The sequence below is a fragment of the Panicum virgatum genome, chromosome 5K (assembly GCF_016808335.1).
Source record: "Panicum virgatum strain AP13 chromosome 5K, P.virgatum_v5, whole genome shotgun sequence".
Taxonomy (NCBI): Eukaryota; Viridiplantae; Streptophyta; class Magnoliopsida; order Poales; family Poaceae; genus Panicum; species Panicum virgatum.
In genome coordinates, this window is record NC_053140.1 from 39577183 (window position 1) to 39595700 (window position 18518).

The 18518-nt window shown below is 47.8% G+C and overlaps 1 pseudogene; it reads left to right on the forward strand.

The window, feature by feature from the left end:
• The first annotated feature begins 11496 nt into the window (after nucleotides 1-11496).
• Nucleotides 11497-13053, forward strand: LOC120707439 (annotated as a pseudogene).
• Nucleotides 13054-18518: the final 5465 nt, after the last annotated feature.

Consider the following 18518-nt stretch of genomic DNA (forward strand, 5'->3'; position numbering starts at 1 on the left):
TTCATGCCTCGGAAACGAAGCTGCTAGGTAATAACGCAGGCACCTCAGTTGATTTCACTGCTCACCAGCTTCGCACACCAAGCTGCGGAACCTCCGCGCGCAAAATTGTGCTCGTCATCTCTGCGTGCCAAGCTGCGGAACCCTCGCTCGGAACCTCCGCGCCAAGAGCCCAAGACGAGTTTTCAACCTTCGCCAAGCACTCAAGCTGCAAACCTTCGCTCGGATACGGCCGCACCAGCCAAGCTGCGGTCGGAACCTTTGCGCCAGGTTGCGTTCGTCACCTCCATGTGCTTTCGACAGCAACGACAAAGAGAGGTTCAGAGTTCAAGAAATTGCGAAGTTACCAGACCTTCGGTGAGCCAAATAAGTAATCACGACTTTTGTTTAATCAATTGAATCAATATTCTCAAGCATCTCACTGTACGAAGGTCATAGTCCTTTTAGAACAATACTTTTTAACCGGCCTACAACCTTCGGTGATGCCCGGTTATAGACTAATGAGCAAATAATAGATGGAAAGCTCCTCATCTCTCAAATATTAAAGTTCTATCACTAACCCCCTTATGTTGCAGGATGTATCCTTTAATAAAGTTTTTTTTAATAATTGCACGTTTCTAGCTTGTTTGCATGTCTTCAACTCTTTTGTACTTGCATGTGCTACCCATACACGCATCTCCTTGTGCCGTTTGCATGCGTCACCTCCGCATGAGGATGGTCGGCTGCCCGTCGTCCAGTTGCGCACTGCGCGCTCGCCACCTCCGCACATGATTGGCTATTTTGATTAACTTCTATTAGCTACCTAGTTTCTCAGGCGAAGGTTCCAGACAAGGATGCAAGCCACTGGATTCCCTACTACCTTCGATCTTCATGCAGCCACGTCAAAAGTGGATTCAAAATTAAAAAAAAATCATGAGTCGAAGGTGCCAGGCAAGACTCCAGGAATCAAGATCATCTACACGTCACCTTCGCTCAGCTGTCCGCATGCCGATCGAAGATGGGCAAGCACCTTCGGAAGGCCAATAACAAGGGTCCATCAACCTTCGGCCCTAGCAAATATCTGGCCCACAACCAAAACCAGCAGAGTTATCATACTTGGCCAATAACGAAGATTATGATCTTATTGGTTTTTCTAGCTTCATTGATCTCAGAGAAGGTTATCACTCTTATTGACCTTATAGAAGGTTATTCTCAATCTTATCATGGGTCGAAGCAACAAAGAGTTGCAAACATCGACCATCGCATCTTGCATGCTCAAATTATGTAAGTCAGCAAAGCTCACATTCTTCGCGAACTTTGCATACTTATCTAAAATTGCAATAACCAATCTAATGCCAAAGGGCTTCCGGACCTAAGGGTCTCGAAATTTAAATATCTTATGATCTCCAATCTAGGCTTCACTCGATCAGCACACTTGGTCCCAAGGGACTACTTATGAGAAGTTACATCTTGAATATCAAAAGCTTTCTCTAACATGCAGGTTATCATCAATGTGAGTACTTCTGCTACTTGAGCTAACCCTTGTATACTAGACCTTTGTCCTTGAAGCGCAGGTTTATTGGTTTTCACTCCTTAACCAAGCCAAAAAAATCTATACAATACAGATTGAGTGGCGTTCATTGGATAATATTTATTGCTAACCTTGGGTTTTCACCATCCGTGGGATTCAGCTCTATTGATAATTTGGTATTCATCAACCATTGGCCCTTCACTATAATGGCCTTCATCAACAAGTGGTTTTCACCCTAGGGGCTCTCTTGATTTAGAGAAAGCCAAAGACCAGAAAATCTTGGCTATCCAAAATGCAAAAAGTGTGTTTCGGCCAAGGGGTTCTCATGGTTTGAAAGTAACGAGAGGCCAAAAAACCTTCGGCTATATTTATATGCATTCATTCACATGCAAAAACACACATCAAATCATCTCATTGCATGAATGCATAATGAAGCGCATCTAGGCCGATAGATGCTAATGGTAAGTTTCGGTGATTAATGACAACCGTATGCGACTAACGTATGTTTTGAAGGAAATATTAATGATTAGTTACGTCTCATATGGAATGTGAAAAGAGACCCCTCAATTCAGAACAACCATGCGTGCCAAGGACTCAATTTCAAAGATTAAGGACCTTTCTAGACTCAAGTGTCACAAAGAGATGAAGGACACTTGATTTAGCTAGGGTTTATAGTTTTTAATTCTTGACCGTACTATTAAGAGGGGTTCATGAGTTAGTAGCTTGATCAAAATAAAGTTGGCTTTAGAAATCGACACACTCGCTCAAAATCAGCCCAAGATGGTCAATAGAAGTTAACACAACACCTGGAAGAAGAAACAATCGAAGTTACATTCAAATCCAAGTCAATTCAGCTGAAAACAAAGAAAAACAGCAGCACCTGTTGAACCGGTGCCCTAGCGTCGGAGCATCCGATGCTTGGCGGAAGGACCGATGCCCTGTCGGTCTATCTTCTCTGGATGAAGGCAGGAATCAAGTCAAAAACTTTATAGCACCGGTTGAACCGATGGTCAAAAGATAAGCACCGGTGCAATGGAAGTAGTTTGTTCCAGAGAGCATGTTTTGGTAGACTTCAACTTCTCTTCAGCACCGATTGAACCGACGCTTCAGAATCAAAGCACTGGTGCATTGGATGTACCTTGTTCCAGAACGCTTGTTTGAGTTGATCAGTGAACCTCTTCAGCACCGGTTGAACCGATGCCCCTACGGAGCATGCACCGGTGCAATGACGCAAGCGTGGATACTGTGTCAGAAATCCAACGGCTACTAATTGGACACAGAGAGACCGGTTGAACCGATGCTTATACTTTCTATCCCGTCGGTTCTTCCGGTGGTCACGGTTTTTCTGCAGTAAACTTCCAACGGCTATGTGACCTCCTCCACTCTATATAAGGCCACCCCATGGCTCATTTCAGTTGCCTTTGACACCCTGAATACTTGAGGCCACCCTTGAGAAGAAGAGAACGTGCTTTGAGCAAATAAGAGAAGATCTAGTACTTTGTTTGTGCTTCAACCTTGAAGAATCCATCCTTTGCAAGTGTAGCAAGTGTGCTTGAGCTAGGGCCAATTGAGTGTAGGTCAAGTGAAAGCTTAGGAGCTTGTTACTCTTGGTGTTTGATGGCACCTAGCTGGTCTTGGTGATCGGGAGGTTCTTGGTGAGCTCTTGGAGTTTATGGGAGCCCCCAAGACAAGAAGATTGTACACGGTGTGAAGCTCGCCGTTCCGGAGATGGAGAAAGAGCATTCTTAGTGATCACTTGCTTCTTGGTGAAGCAAGGGAGCTATACCCTTGTGTGGGTGCTCCAACGTGGATTAGGGGGGAGCGTCAACTCCTCGATACCACGGGAAAAAATCTGGTTGTCTCGTGTCCCTTACTTTTATTTCAAGCAATTAAATCCTTTCGTTGTTATTCTTGCTTTTGATTGCTTGTAGTTTGACTAGGACAACTTGCATGGTAGTGTGATCTTTTGCTTAGGTTTGATCTTGCTAGTGTGAAATCTTTAAGACAAAATGATCATGATAGTGTGCTTACCTACCTAAGGACCTTTTGCTAGCATGCTATAGTGACTAGGTTTCAAATTTGTAGATTGGTCAATACTAGTCTAGGTTAAGGACTAGATAGAAATTTGAAAAAGTCCCAATTCAACTTCCCCTTCTTGGGCCACGATCCTTACACATAATCATGCATGGCAAAAAAAAAAAGAAGAAGAAGAAGCTCTGAGGAGCTAAGAGGTTTATGACCTCAATAATGAAGTCGAGTATCGCTTCCTGCACGTAAGGACGAATACCTCGCAAAAGAAAGCCAAGGGGCTATCTATCCTAAGGAATATGAAGCAAAAACACCTTCGGCAAAAAAAAAGTCGAGTGACGACCCGCAAACTTACTTTTCTGCAACTTTTGCAGCACATGTCCAAGGACATTTTTTTTAAAAAAAAGATATCAATTATGCAACTTATGTTCATTGACAATTTTGAGAAATGGTCATCGCACCACTCTATACTCGTTGCAAATACATCACCTTTTACAGGGATTGCAGACCTCACCAGGCGAATTGGGCAGGAAGAGTCATGATTGCCATCATAGGCTAGCTACTTAGCTAACTTGCATCCATAACCCCCGCGGCAAGCTCTGAAGCTTCGCGGTTAACCTCCGCAGCAAGCTCGGAAGGTTCGTGGTGAACCTCCGCAGCAAGCTCGGTGGCAAGCTCTGAAGCTTCGTGATGAACCTCCGGAGCAAGCTATGAAGCTTTGCGGCAAACCTTCGCAGCAAGCTCGGAAGCTTCGTGTTGAACCTGTGCAGCAAGCTCGGTGGCAAGCACTGAAGCTTCGCGATAAACCCCCGCGGCGAGCTCATGAAGCTCAGCGTAGAGCACATCCCCGGCAAGCTCGGAACCTCCACGGCGAGCTGAAGCTTCGCTGTCATCAGCGGCAGGCTGAACCCTTGCGGCCGTCCGCAACCTTCGCAGCGAGCTGAACCCTCGCAACCCTCGGCGACTCCCGCGGCAAGCAGAACCTTCGCGGCTCGCGCTGAACTCCGTGCAAAGGAAGATACAAATCTAAGGTCGAAGGTCATGTCTCACCTCTCCAGTTATATTAACTTAATAGTGATGCCACCTTCGGTTGCCTTCGCAAGAATAGAAAATACTTTTTCCTAATGAGTAATGATATTACTTTCTAATGTGTCTCACAAAGCTTCGATCCATATGGTGCACTAACTGTACACTTTTGTGAGCAAGCCACTCTGCAAATCTCGATCGAAGCTGCCAGGACACGTAGACGGTAGTGAAGTGATCGCCTCATCACCTTCGATATCTCCGCACGCCGAGTGGATCGAAGCCGACGGCACGTATCGAAGCTGGTACCTGAGATAAGGCGCGAAGCTGCAGCTGCACTTCCGCACCTCCGCATGGGCACGCACCTAACCTTCGATCGTCCATCCAGCAGGCACAATCGCCCATGACCTTCGAACCGGAAATATAAAGTGGCTGCAATCTGATTGACTAAGCTTCTGTTCTCATGAATTCAGCGACTAGCTTTTTCTGCTAATGTCGATCGAAGGTTACGTGCAGGTCTATCTCATCCACCTAAGGTGTGGATTCAATCGGGATTCAAAAAAATCATCATGAACCGAAGGTATCAGGCAAGATCGCATGTATCAATGTCATCACCACGTGACCTCCGGCTTCGCCTCCGCCGCTACGACGGCTCGAGGGGCTCGCCCAAACCTTCGGCATCGCCTCCAACTCGGCAATGTCTCCGCCGAGACCTTCGGCTCGAGGGGCTCGCCGACATCTTCGACGCCATCTCCGACTTCGGCAACGCCTCCGAATTTGGCTTGAAGGGCTCGCCGACAACTTCGGCATCGCCACTACTTTGGCTCGAGGGGCTCGCCGCCATCTTTGGCTGCTACATCAACCTCTACGTCATCTACATCGACTACTTCCACTACATGCGAAACTTATCTCACGAGCACCAGCCAAGAGGGGCTGGGGGTGTACTGGAGGACCCGTTCATCCTAGATGATGAGGTCTTATCCGGCGCTCGTGTGAGAAGACTTGAAGATGTTGCGGCACCCTTCGGCCACGGCAACGCTGACTGCATCGGCTCTCGGAGCCGAGACTATCACGGGGGAGTACTGAAGGACCAGTTCACCTTAGAAGATAGAGCTCTGCCCGAAGCTCAAAGAAGAAGCCACTCGCCAGTTGAAGCTCAGAAGCGAAGCTACTTGCGAAATCAAATCCCTAAAGATCTAAGGCTGGCACTTGTGTAAATCCAAGCATGTGCGTGCTCTTTTCTCCATGCCTTTTTTTCCCACTGGGTTTTTGGGATGGAGTTTTTGGTGAGGCGCACATGTGTGGGTTGTAAAGGACTTTCCTTGCAACCCGAGTCCGGCCTGCAAATATGCCTCTTTTGACATTGACAGCTACTCGGTCTCATTGTGCCGGACAAGACCGAATAGCTGAGGGGCTGCTGTTGGGGATGCATCTAGACTGCCACGTAAGGCTAGGGACCCCTTTGTGTAAAAGTCTAAATTTGAGGGTCTAAGGCCTAGTTTATGAGTTCTAGGGACTTATTTGCAGCTTCTAGTAACTTGTTTGTAAATATCAAAGACCTTCTTGTAATATGCGACCCTACCAAGAGAATAAGTATAAACAACCACCACCTCCATCCTATAAATAGCCCCCATGGGGAGGAGGCGGAGGACTTTTGGCCTCTTGCTTATTTGCTCACTTGGTTTGCTCTCTCTTCACTCTATCTCATCTCTTGTCTGTTCGGGGGCAAAACCCCAACAAAATAAATGTATATTTGTCTCTAGTAAATAAAACCGGAGGACATAGGGGAAAAAACTTTGATTCATTTATGATGAATTAAAATAATGTTGCATGGAAAAAATAATTTGTTTACTAGAGACAAATATATTGTGTTACCTCGGAACATATATTGAACAATGGAGGAACAAAAATTAAAAATATGTTATACGAACAAATGTAGTTTAATGCAAACAAATCAATTGTATTGCCGCGCAACAACAAAAAAATGTTTACTAGGAACAAAAATAAAATTTGTTTACTAGGAACAAAAATAAAATTTGGTTGAGAGAGGTAGATATAGTTTGTTAATTTGGAACATATTTTGAGTAGCAGAGGAATAAAAAGAAATATAAAATGTTCAATTCCACCAAATGTATAATCTTTAGTTTCGAACACTTGAGAAACTAAAATGAAAGTTATTTGTTCCCGTGAAATAAAATGTTAGTAGTATAGGGAAACTTAAAAATTGTTTAGTGTAAACAAATCAATAGTAATAGTAAAGATAAACAAATGGAAATGAAAAGGAAAGAATAAATATGAAAAAAATTATAAAAGACGCTAACTAAGAAGAAAAGGAACAATATAGGAAGGTTAGAAATGAAAGAAATAAAAAGGGAGCGCGGAAAACATGAAAGAAATGAGAACTAGGAAGAAATAACAAATAAAATAGAAGGAAGAAAACTGAAAATAGAATGAAGAAATAAAAAGTAAATGAATGGGAGCAGCCTAGCACCGCGGCCCTGGCACCGGCGGCACCGAGGGACTAGCAAATTCGCAATAGGAAAAAGGACAAAGAAAATACGGAAGAATAGGGCTGGGCCGTTCAAATTTCTAATGGGCTGCCGGAAAAAGAAAATGACGAACGAGGGATTGGATTTTATTATTTCTCTTTTCATACTTTAGTTTACGATGTAAGCATTGCTGGCATTAAGGTGGCTTAATGTTTCTGGGGAGATTGATGTGTATGAATTTTGTTTGTTGCACTGGAAACCTGATGAAGAAGCCATTGTTGTGATTGTTGAAATTGCACAATTATGTTACTTTTATGATTGCGAGTCTGGCATCATGAGGATTGGCATGGTATTCTCCTTACTGTTTTCATTCCATCGTCAAAAGGAAATATGGAATTATTTGACATTTTTAGTTATTCTGGTTATTACGATTGTTGGAATGATTTTTGCAATTATGCACACTTGCCATTGATATTTCAAACACTTTGTACTAGTGCGGGAGATGTCTCTTCCTTCTAATAAAATATGTGTTTAGGCACGTTCACGAAAACTAGTGCGAGAGATGTCTGAATGCCTTTGGTTATTCCGTTTGCTGTGATTGTGCACAATCCCATATGAAGGCATCAGGCTGTTGTTTCACACTTTATCTATACCTTTGTGCTGTCAGTAGAGATATATATCTGATTGATCCCGAAAAGATGGCTTCATCTCCATCGTGAGAAGTACAGAACCGAGAAAGATAGATAACGGCACATGCTTGATGCAGCACTCTCCTATGCTGAATTTAGGCGGGGCAGGCGGATTGCAGATAACTCATATAAGTTCTAATAACCTTATGCTACTTTTGTTGAAAAGGAACTAGATATTTAACAAACAAAGTGAAGGGCTTTGAACATGTTGTAGAAACATCACGCTGCATGGTAGTGGTTAGTATAGTCTAATAACAATGATCAGAACGTTGGGATGATTTGATTAACTTGGGACTAATTCTGTATCCTAAATTAAAATTAAAAAATATAGATGAAGGTCTAGAGCGTCTTAGTTTCATTGAAAATAGGGACTTGAAATTTGAATCCCTCCTACATATGGGCATGGCTATAGAAGTAACATTATAAGATCCAAAACACACTGTGCGTGTTCCTAGATTGAAAATCTTTGTTACATACATTGTATTTCTAATAATTTCATACCTAACTAGATTATTTTAATTCAGAAGTTTTGTTTCCTTTATTTTTTTATAAAAAAAATCCTAATTGGAATTGAGGCAAATATCTAGCCAATCACACTACTAGTAGCAGGTGGTTGATGCATAAACAAAGACCAGACTTGCCCCGCAAGATGTCGCGGGGGTGCGCCCGTCGCGCGAGGATCATATCATATAATAATAACAACAAACCCTACTAATTGAAATTTGCAAAAACGAATTCGCAGTCGACGCATCCGCCTCGTCGCGAACCGCGTCACCGGCTCCACCCGCCCGGCTGCCCGTCTTCTCCCAGGCCGCCGCCCCACGATCACACGATGCGTCATCTCCTCGGCTTCTTGGCAGCGCTCTCTATCATCGACGCCGTGGCCGACGCCTTGGAGACGTATGAGGCCGATCGGCAAGCTCTGCTCCGGGAGAACGCGAGACTCAAGGCGGAGCTGGCGGAGATGAAGAGGCAGGATGCCAAGAACAAGGAGGTGGAGCAGGACGCAGGAGACGAAGACGTCTTCTTAGATTTATTTTAGGATGTGAAAGGAGTACTTCGATTTTTCTTTTGGCTATTTGGTAGTGTCGCAGCAGCTGGTTATTATGGCGGTTTTGGATCCAACTTTGTTTGATCATGTGGGCTTGTGGCTAGAACCTTTGGGAAATCGATGCATGGTTGAGCTCTGTTTGCTATCACGCAAGACCAAAGTATGAACTTTTTTTTTCGCTGAAAACGCAGACTTGCTGAAAAACTATCCGTCAAGTTGAAACTCGCAGGTTTGATCAAACTGATGCCAGAGAAGGTGGTGCACTTGTGTTCGCTTCTAGCAGTGACCACCCAATCAGCCCATGCATGAACCAACTCCTGGGCCCTGACCATCAGGAATCTCACATGACGCACCAGACTCGCGCCACTTTCAGAAAAAAAGCAAAATGTTGGTTGTGCTCACCACAACTGATCATCAACATATCACAACGACTTTGGTCCTCCTGGTCACAGGATCAGCCATCTGCAACTCATACCAAAAAGAAAGAAAATTGTCATCTGCAGTTCTGCACGCGGCGCTGTGCTAATATTGTCTTATTGAGATTATGCATCTGTGAACCTCTTGTAGTTGTAGTCAGCATGTGACACCACTTCATTGCAGGTGCTGCCGAAATCTTGTCAGTCAAGGTAAATCAAGAAGCCAAGTGAATCATCTCCGATCCTAGAGCAGTAATACGTATCACTTTAGTAATATGAATTTCACTCAAATTCCATCTGATGCCGTGTGCTGTCATATGATACAACGCCCAGGGCAGGGACACCTTAAATCCACTGAACGGATAGAAGCCATCGTCTTAGTTTTTTTTTTAAAAAAAAGATCACCGTCTTTGTTCCAACCCAGATGTCAAATGTATTCCAACCCTCGAGTTAACCTTTTACGTTATTAAGGACTAAAGCTTAATTGACATTGATGAGAACGCGTGTTTTACTTAGCGTGCAAGTAGGATGGAGCTATATTTGGAACTGATATTACATCCATGCTGAAACTGGAGGAGAGATAAATGAACCCACAAAGGTGAAGGATTCTTACATAGGAAGAAAGAAAATATCCCTAATAATTAGTGATTGGCGGACGCTGTTGGTGAATCATGTTGCCTTTTCTCAATACAATATCCAAATAAATTCATTTACGTTAATACCATATAAAATCTCACCAGTTGCATCCTGGCTTCGTCCGCTAAATAGTGTGTACCACTAAAAAGGATTCTTCAATAGATTTTCTAGTTTCAGTAAACACCTCATAAGGTTTTAGTTTTTTTTATATCAAACTTCATCAGCACTTGGTAACAGAGTACCTGGAGGAGATCGTACTGATCCCAGAGTACAGATTGCAGCACCTCAAGAAGTGGGCAGCTGCTGATGTGCCCAGGTTTGGCACGAGGGAAAAAAAAGGAATCAGGAACATTACAATTTCTGGCTTGAGAAGGGAGGGAGCAGTACTGTTCTGAGTCCTTGGAGTCTTGGGTGTTTTGAACTGGTCACCTTTCAGATCATGAAAGATTAAGAGCATCTCCAACAACAGTCCCTACTTAGAGTCTCTACTTTCTTAAGTAGGGGCTAGTCCCAATTTTTTAGGGTTTTATTTTTATGTTCAACTCTAGCAATAGCTTTTATATTGGGCCTCTACTTTTATTTAGTATAAGTGGGACCCATATGTCAGTATTTAACTTTTTTCATGACATGTGGGCCCCTTCTCTTTCCATGCTTCGTCAAGAACAGGCCCGATGGCCGCTGCTCCAAACAGTCCCGACGGCCGCTGCTTCGGGGGCAAAGGCCGATGCCGAGCTTGAACTATCGGCCGGGACAGTCGCACAAGGTCTAGGCGGCGGCGCAGCAGCCGACGGCCAGCGTGCCTCCTGTTGCTTGCCGCCTCGCCGGATCGTCGTTACAGACAGTCAGGCATCGCCGGCGCAGTGAACAGACTATAGAACGGCGGAGGTGCTGCCGGCCTGCGGCTGCGATTTGGCTCGACGACTTGTCGATTCCGGTTGCTGCTACTGCTTGGAGTGCGGGAAGAAGGTGGATTCTGCTCGGAGTGGTGCTCCTGGTGCCATCGACGTCCTCTGGGGTGTCTCCATCACTACGAATTGGGCGGACAAAACGGCGGCTCTCGGTGAGCTTGTAGTGGCGATGTGGCACGTGAGAGACAAATCCACCATGAGGAGCCCGAGGCTCGGAGGGGGAACGACAAGATTGGGTGCAGGGAAGGCGAATCCGGTGGCGGACTGGGACGGCTGAAGGACGCGGCGCTCGGACACCGAGCTCGGCAGGTGAGAGAAACGTGGCAGGGGAGAGACTGCGGCAGCAGTGCGGAGGAGCTGCTGGCCCGCGTCGGCGCGGAGGAGCTCCCGCACGACCGCCCGCCGCGGCGGCGCGCGGGGGTGCCGTGGTCGGAGCTCCGTCTCGTGCGTGCGGTCGGGGTCGTGGGCAAGCGAGATCTGCCGTCTTGTGGGCGAGCCAGCTCCAGCGTCGCACCGCGCAGGTCCACCCGCCGGCGCCGGCAGCTCGGGGGTGGTGGCACCGCCGGTGCCACAGCTCGGAGGCGGCGGGTCCGCGGGTGCTCCAGCTCCGGCGAGGACAGGGAGAGAAACAGTAGCGAAAAAAAGTAGGGGTTTCCCATGGGTCCGTGGGAGGAGTTAATTCCCTCAATGCCAACAAAAATTTAATTCAATCCCTTGAATGCCATCAAAATTTAGGCCATCTTTTCATTGCCACTGAAATTTTACTCCAATCACCTCAGTGCCATTTCGTGAGTGTGCTGTTAGATTGACTGTTAAATAAGGGAAAAAAGACGTTAGTACCCCTGTAAATGAAATATTTGTAGCGCGCGTTTTGTTTGTTTCGCTCAAGCACAGCTGGATTCCAGCGCATCCTACCCGCCTGTCCTGTTTTGGTTTTGTTTGCTTTGATTTGTCCTCTCGGATTAGTCAATCTTCCCCTGTTCATGGTAGAATACAGCCTCTGGTTCGGAAATCTAATGCTCCCGCGTTTTGGCCAGGTGATCGACAAGTACCTGCGGGAGGCGAGGGCGATTCTCGCGGCGGCGCCGGAGGCCGGCGGCGGCGCTCGGCCTGGTGGACGCGGCGCTGGAGCTGTCGCCGCGGATGGAGGCCGTCTTGGAGCTAAGGGCGCGCGCGCTCCTCGCGCTGCGCCGGTACCGGGAGGTCGCCGAGACCGGGAGGCCGCCTTGCAGCTAAGGGCGCGCTCCAAGCTTGCTTCCACCTCGGCCTCATAGAGGACGCCATGGTGCTGCTCCAGACTGGCCGCCGCCTCGCGTCAGCTGCGTTCCGCCGAGAGAGCGTGTGCTGGTCCGACGACAGCTTCTCGTCGTCCGCCGCCGCCGCCGCTGTCGCCACCGTTCCGTCGGGGAAAACGTCCAAGTCCGGTTCGGCGTTCATTATCCCGGCCGTGGAATCAGAGGCCGTGTCCCAGTTGCTGGCGCACGTCAAGCTCCTGCTTCGCCGCCGCGCAGCTGCCATGGCCGCGCTAGACGCCGGACTGCCGGCCGAGGCAGTCCGCCATTTCTCCAAGATCCTCGAGGCACGCCGTGGCGTGCTGCCGCACCCCTTCGCCGCCGCGTGCCTCGTCGGCCGCGCTGCTGCGTTCCAGGCTGGTGGCCGCCCCGCCGACGCCATCGCGGACTGCAACCGCGCGCTCGCTCCATCGGGTGCTGACGCCCCTCCCTGGTTCCTGCGCACGGTGCTGGCGTGCGGATCAGGGGGGCTGGCGGTGCTTCTCCCGTGGTTCTGCGCGCGGTGTCGCGTTTCCTGGCGCCGCTCGCTGAGGGGCCTGCTCCAGGCCCGTGGTCCTGCGCGGTTCCTGGCGTCGCCTCGCTGGGGGCCTGCTCCTCGCGGCGCCTCGCTTGGGGGCTCCTAGCGGCGGCAGGCTGGGGGGAGGGCGTCTGCAGCGCCCCTCCCGCTGCTCCTCCTGTAGGCGGGGGCACAGGCCTCGCAGCCTCCGCGGGGGCCTCGTGCGGCGCCCCTCCCGACGGGTGCAGGGGGCTCGTGCGTCGCCCCTCCTGGCGGCGCGCGGGGGGTGCTGTGCGGCGGTCCGGGAGGGGAGGTGGGGTTGGGAGTTAGGGATAGGGTTCGTGGGGTAGAATCGGAACACAAAAATTGTATAGATCGAAGTTTAATATTTGTGAACAGTTTTTTCACGGTTACTGTTTGGAATCTAACGGAAATGGCACTGAGGGGATTGAAGTAAAATTTCAATGGCAATGAAGAGATAACCTAAATTTTGATGGCATTCAAGGGATTGGCTTAAATTTTGATGGCATTGAGGGAATTAACTCCCGTGGGAGATGGGGGTGGGAGGGATCATTTGAGTGCCTTCCTGTTTTAGAGCAACTCCAATAGATTGATCTTCCTCTTTCCCCTTTCTCACCATATAGGGAAATCTCCTTTTTCAATTTCAACATATATGGAAGAAGTGCTTCAGCAAATTGATTTTCCCCCTTTATATATGGAAAGGGAGATGTGATTTCTCCCCTTTATATTGGGGATTGGAGAGAAATTATTGGGGATTGAGAAAAAATAAAGGGGAAAGGGAGATGAAAAATCAATCTGCTAGAGTATATTTTTTCAACATCAATCCCCTATATTGAGAAAAAGTGGAAAAGAGAAAGGGGAAGATCAATCTGTTGGAGTTACTCTTAGACATCGGGTTCTGCTGGAGTTGATTTTTCAGCTTTCAGTTAGAAATTTAAATAGGGTTCTGCTGTTGTTGCTTGGAGGGGCTGTTGGCACTTCTCCTAATCAGACAAGAGCAGCCATGCCATAGCCGTAAACATTTGAATTCAGAAACTCAAGACATTCACCATGTTCGGCTGGTCACCAGCCGAATAGCTCTACAATGTTTCTTTCTCACATTTTTCTAGCTCCAGCCTCCAGCTCCAGCCTGCCGAACAGTATTTTTCTCTCACAGCATTCTAGTTCCAGCCTCTAGCTCCAGTCTGCCGAACACGATGATTCAGAGCCAAAAGCTAAAGGAATTGAACTTCAAATACTTGTGCCCGCATTGGCACATCCGCATACTTTAAGGCCGTGTTTAGTTGCGCGTTGTAAAGTTTTTGAAAAGACATCTTTCTACATTTGAAATACTAAACATAGACTAATTACAAAAATAATTACAGAACTCGTCTGTAAATCGCGAGACGCATCTAGCGAGCCTAATTAATCCGTCATTAGAGGTTATTTACTGTAGCATTACTGTAGCAATTTAGCATCTAATTACAGCCTAATTAGGTTCATTAGATTCGTCTCGCCATTTACAGACAGCAGTCGCAATGTATTTTTTATTTCGTCTAGATTTAAGTCTGCCGGAAAATTTTTTTGGAATTTTGATTTTTTAACTAAACACGGCCTTATATATCATGTACTTTTCCTACAGATATGACACTACGGATCATACTTAGGGCAGTCCCAACGTCAATTAATGAGGTCGGGTCCATGGCATTAATGACCCTCCACGTAAGGAAAAAAATCCGATGTGGCATCCTAATAAATGAAGGTAGAGAAGGAAATTCGGCCGTGTTTAGTTGCCTCCCGTAAAATTTTGAAAGAGCATTTTTCTATATTTGAAGTACTAAACATAGACTAATCAAAAAAATAATTACAGAACTCGTCTGTAAATCACGAGACGAAACTAATGAGCCTAATTAATCCGTCATTAGATATTGTTTACTGTAGCAATTTAGCGTCTAATTACATCCTAATTAGGTTCGTTAGATTCGTCTCGCGATTACAGACAGCAGTCGCAATGCGTTTTTTATTTCGTCTAAATTTGCGTCTCCATGCAGGTGCCGAATTTTTTTTTTGAAATTTTGATTTTTGAACTAAACACGGCGGAAGTCCTCCCTCGCACCGATGCACTAGGAAACCGCGAAATCTGCGTTGGGAAGAAACTATCGACGTCCTTGGCATTAACTTCCCACGTCCCCGCCGTCCGGATGGTGTGTGCGGTTGGGAGAGAAGCACGGAAGGAGAGAGTATTGGTGATTGTGAGAATAAAATAAGGATAATATTTAATACACGAGGAAACTACCATTGTGTAGGTTAGTTTTTATATTTGAATTTTTACTGACGTGGCTATCTTGGATTTCGTGCATGGTTTCTACCATAGAGACTGCCCTTATATGATGATATCACTACCAACATATCAAATGCCTCCGGAGCTCCCTGAAAGTAAAATCCTAATCTTCCTCCCCCTACCGAGACTGAAGAAAGCGCCGCTCCAGCTCCTTAATCCGCTCATCTTTCTCACGCGACTCCGCCCAAGCTTTTTTGTTCTCCTCATTAGCTCTACGTATGTCAGCATGCTTATTCCTGAAGACCTGCACGACCCTGCAAGCGAAGGCCACACTCCCCACCACGAAGATCATCCTCCAGAACTTCTCGCTGTCGCGGCCCTCGTCGCGCACGCGGATGGTGGTGGTGAGCGAGCGCGCGGCGGCTGCGGAGGGCTGAGGCGGCGCCTTGGATCCGCAGCGCAGAGCAGGGGCGGCCCCCGCGAGGAGGCGAGCGATAGCTTTAGGCGCCGCTGAACCCACCATCTTCCGGGTCGAGCAGAAAACGAGATCTAACGGAAACCTTGCCTGCCTACTGATGTGGCGATAGAGAACGGCGGCAGCGGTGAGGGGACGATACAAGGCAGCGGAAGGGGACCGAGTGGGGGTCGAAGTCGAACTCTAAGTCGAAGGTGGCGGCCCGGAGGCGACTCGGGCGGCGACCCAGCCTCGCCGCCGCGCCACCCCGTCCCCTCCCCGGCCTCCCCTCCACCTCGCCCTGCCGGAGCAGGGCACTGGGAGCCCGGGGGCCTGCTGGGAAGGCGGCGGCGGGGCCTCTCTCGGCTCCCACGTCCGCTCGGCGCGCCGGCGCCCCGCTTGGAGGCGGCGGCCTGGGGCTGCATGCCCGGCTTCCTGGAGGCCAGATCCGGTGCCTCCGGGGTGCCTCGGTGGCGGCGGGAGCTCCGACAGCTGGATCCCAGGCAGGCACGTCGTATGCCGGCGGGAGCACCGCGGTGGCGGCCGGGGTGGCCGGATCCGAGGCCCAGGCGGGCGGATCTGAGGCCCTGGTGGCCGGATCCGCTGGCGGCCGGACTGGATCCGTCCCCCTCGCGGCATACGACGCGTCGGCGTCCGCTACGTTGACGAGGTCTACAGCCACAACCACCAGGAAGCAAAGGCCGCCCTCAGTGTCGTGCGGGCGGAGCAATAGCCGTGCGCCAGCGACGACACCAAGCTGACGGCGGCCGCAGTCCACCCATCGTGCACGCCGTCGCCGTCACTGCTCGTGCCGCGGGCAGAATGCCAGCCGCACGCGTGGGTCGAGCCAAGATCCAGCTCGGCTGGATCGAGCAATGTTGGCGTCTTAACGTCAAGTTCTCGTTGGAGGCATTGTCTCGGAGATGGGCATCTCGAACTTGTGCATGTGCATGGTGATTGCTGCTACAACTTGGAGCTTGCGTTGCGTTGTTGCGTTATTCGCGGTTAAGCCGTATTTTCATCCTTATGCTAGAACATGATGTTGTTATCTGTGGATATGCCACAATTTACCCTTATGCTAGGGTGTGTAGGCCTAGTTTAGCTAGGTTCAGGGTTTTAGCCCGATTTTTCAAAATTAACCAAGCGTTGTATGGTTTTATTTCATTTTCCTCAATAATGAGACCTTCGATATGTGGTCTGCCACATTTTTGAATACAATGCAGATGGGATGCTCCCCTCCCCGTGACCATTAAAAAAAAAGTCGAAGGTGGCTGCGGAAAAGGGGCGAAACGGGAGGGCTGCAGCAACCGCCGCGAATACTGTATAGAAAAAAATAGATATCCCAAAGTTCGAGCGAAGAATCTGCAACCGTCGGCCCGAAAGAAATTGCCAGGGGCGGAGTGATTTAGGCCCACGGGAGTGCGTGCTGCTACTGCAGTTGACCCATGGATAGGGCTGCCGAGGACTCAAGGCGCTGGCCAACACCATCCTCGGCCGTCCATGCATGTGACTCGTACCAATCTACTACTACCTCCGTTCGTCAATTGTTGACGTCTCCGACCATGGATTGAACTAGGAATGAACTAATCTACCCTGTCCGAACGTCATCAATAAGAAAACGGAGGGAGTAGTTGTGTAGACGTGGGGGCTGTTTGGAGCAACTGGTAGTCAAACTTATCACGAGTTTGGTCCTCCTGGTCACAGGATCAGCCATCTGCAACTCATACCAAAAAGAAAGAAAATTGTCATCTGCACGCAGCGCGGTGCTAATATTGTCTTATTGAGATTATGAATCTGTGAACCTCTTGTAGTTGTAGTCAGCATGTGACACCACTTAATTGCAGGTGCTGCCGAAATCTTGACAGTCAAGGTAAATCAAGAAGCCAAGTGAATCATCTCCGATCCTAGAGCAGTAATACGTATCACTTTAGTAATACGAATTTCACTCAAATTCCATCTGATGCCATGTGCTGCCATATGACACATAGCCCTGCTAATGGGTTGGAACCCGCACCATACCCAATCCCACCCAAAATTAACATATTTAGATACCCAACCCCACCCAACCCAATTAGTTAATTTCTCAATTCTAACCAACCCGCCCCATTATAAGCGGGTAACCCATAAAAACCCATGGGTTCTACTATGCAGAGGAATTTAGTGGTTCTACACTTAATGTGGGGACCACATATATGTCTAGCCACACTACTTTGCACAGAGTATCTGTCAGTCATATTGACTCATCTCTAAAAATTTCAGTCAATTTCGATAAAATTTTATAGTGTGAACGCGAGGTTTTAATTCCAGGGTCCGGCTCTTCATGTGGGGCCCACAGGTAGTTCTAGCCACGCTGCTTTGCACAAAATAGCTGCCAGTCGTACTGAGTCATCTCCAACAAAATTCAGTCAATTTCGATAAAATTTTATAGTGTGAACGCGGTGTTTTAATTCTAGGGTCCGGCTCTTGATGTGAAGCCCACGTGTAGTTCTAGCCATGCTGCTTTGCACAGAGTATCTGCCAGTCGTACTGAGTCATCTCCAACAAATTTCAGTCAATTTCAATAAAATTTTATAGTGTGAACGCGAGGTTTTAATTCCAGGGTCCGGCTCTTCATGTGGGGCCCACAGGTAGTTCTAGCCACACTGCTTTGCACAAAATAGCTGCCAGTCGTGCTGAGTCATCTCCAACAAAATTCAGTCAATTTCGATAAAATTTTCTGATATAAACACGTGGTTTTAATTTCAGAGTCCAGCTCTCACGTGGGACCCACATTTATATATAGTTATACTATTTTGTAAAAAATATCCATTTCAACCCACCCCAACCTGCCTCAACCCGCATTTATATAGAACCCGCCCCGACCCACCCCATTAACTAATACAACCCATTTTAAATCATCCAAACACACTCCATTTCAAAACCCACCCCATAAAACTCATTTCAACCCAACCCATTAGCAGGCCTAATGACACAACGCCCTGGGCAGGGACACCTTAAATCCACTGAACGGATAGAAGCCATCGTCATTGCATTCCAGCCCGGATGTCAAATGTATTCCAACCCTCGGGTTAACATTTTACGTTAATAAGGACTAAAGCTTAAGTGACATTGACATTGATGAGAATGCGTGTTTTACTTAGCGTGCAAGTAGAATGGACCCATACTTGGAACTGATATTACATCCATACTGAAACTGGAGGAGAGGTAAATGAACCCACAAATAAAGGTGAAGGATTCTTACATGGATG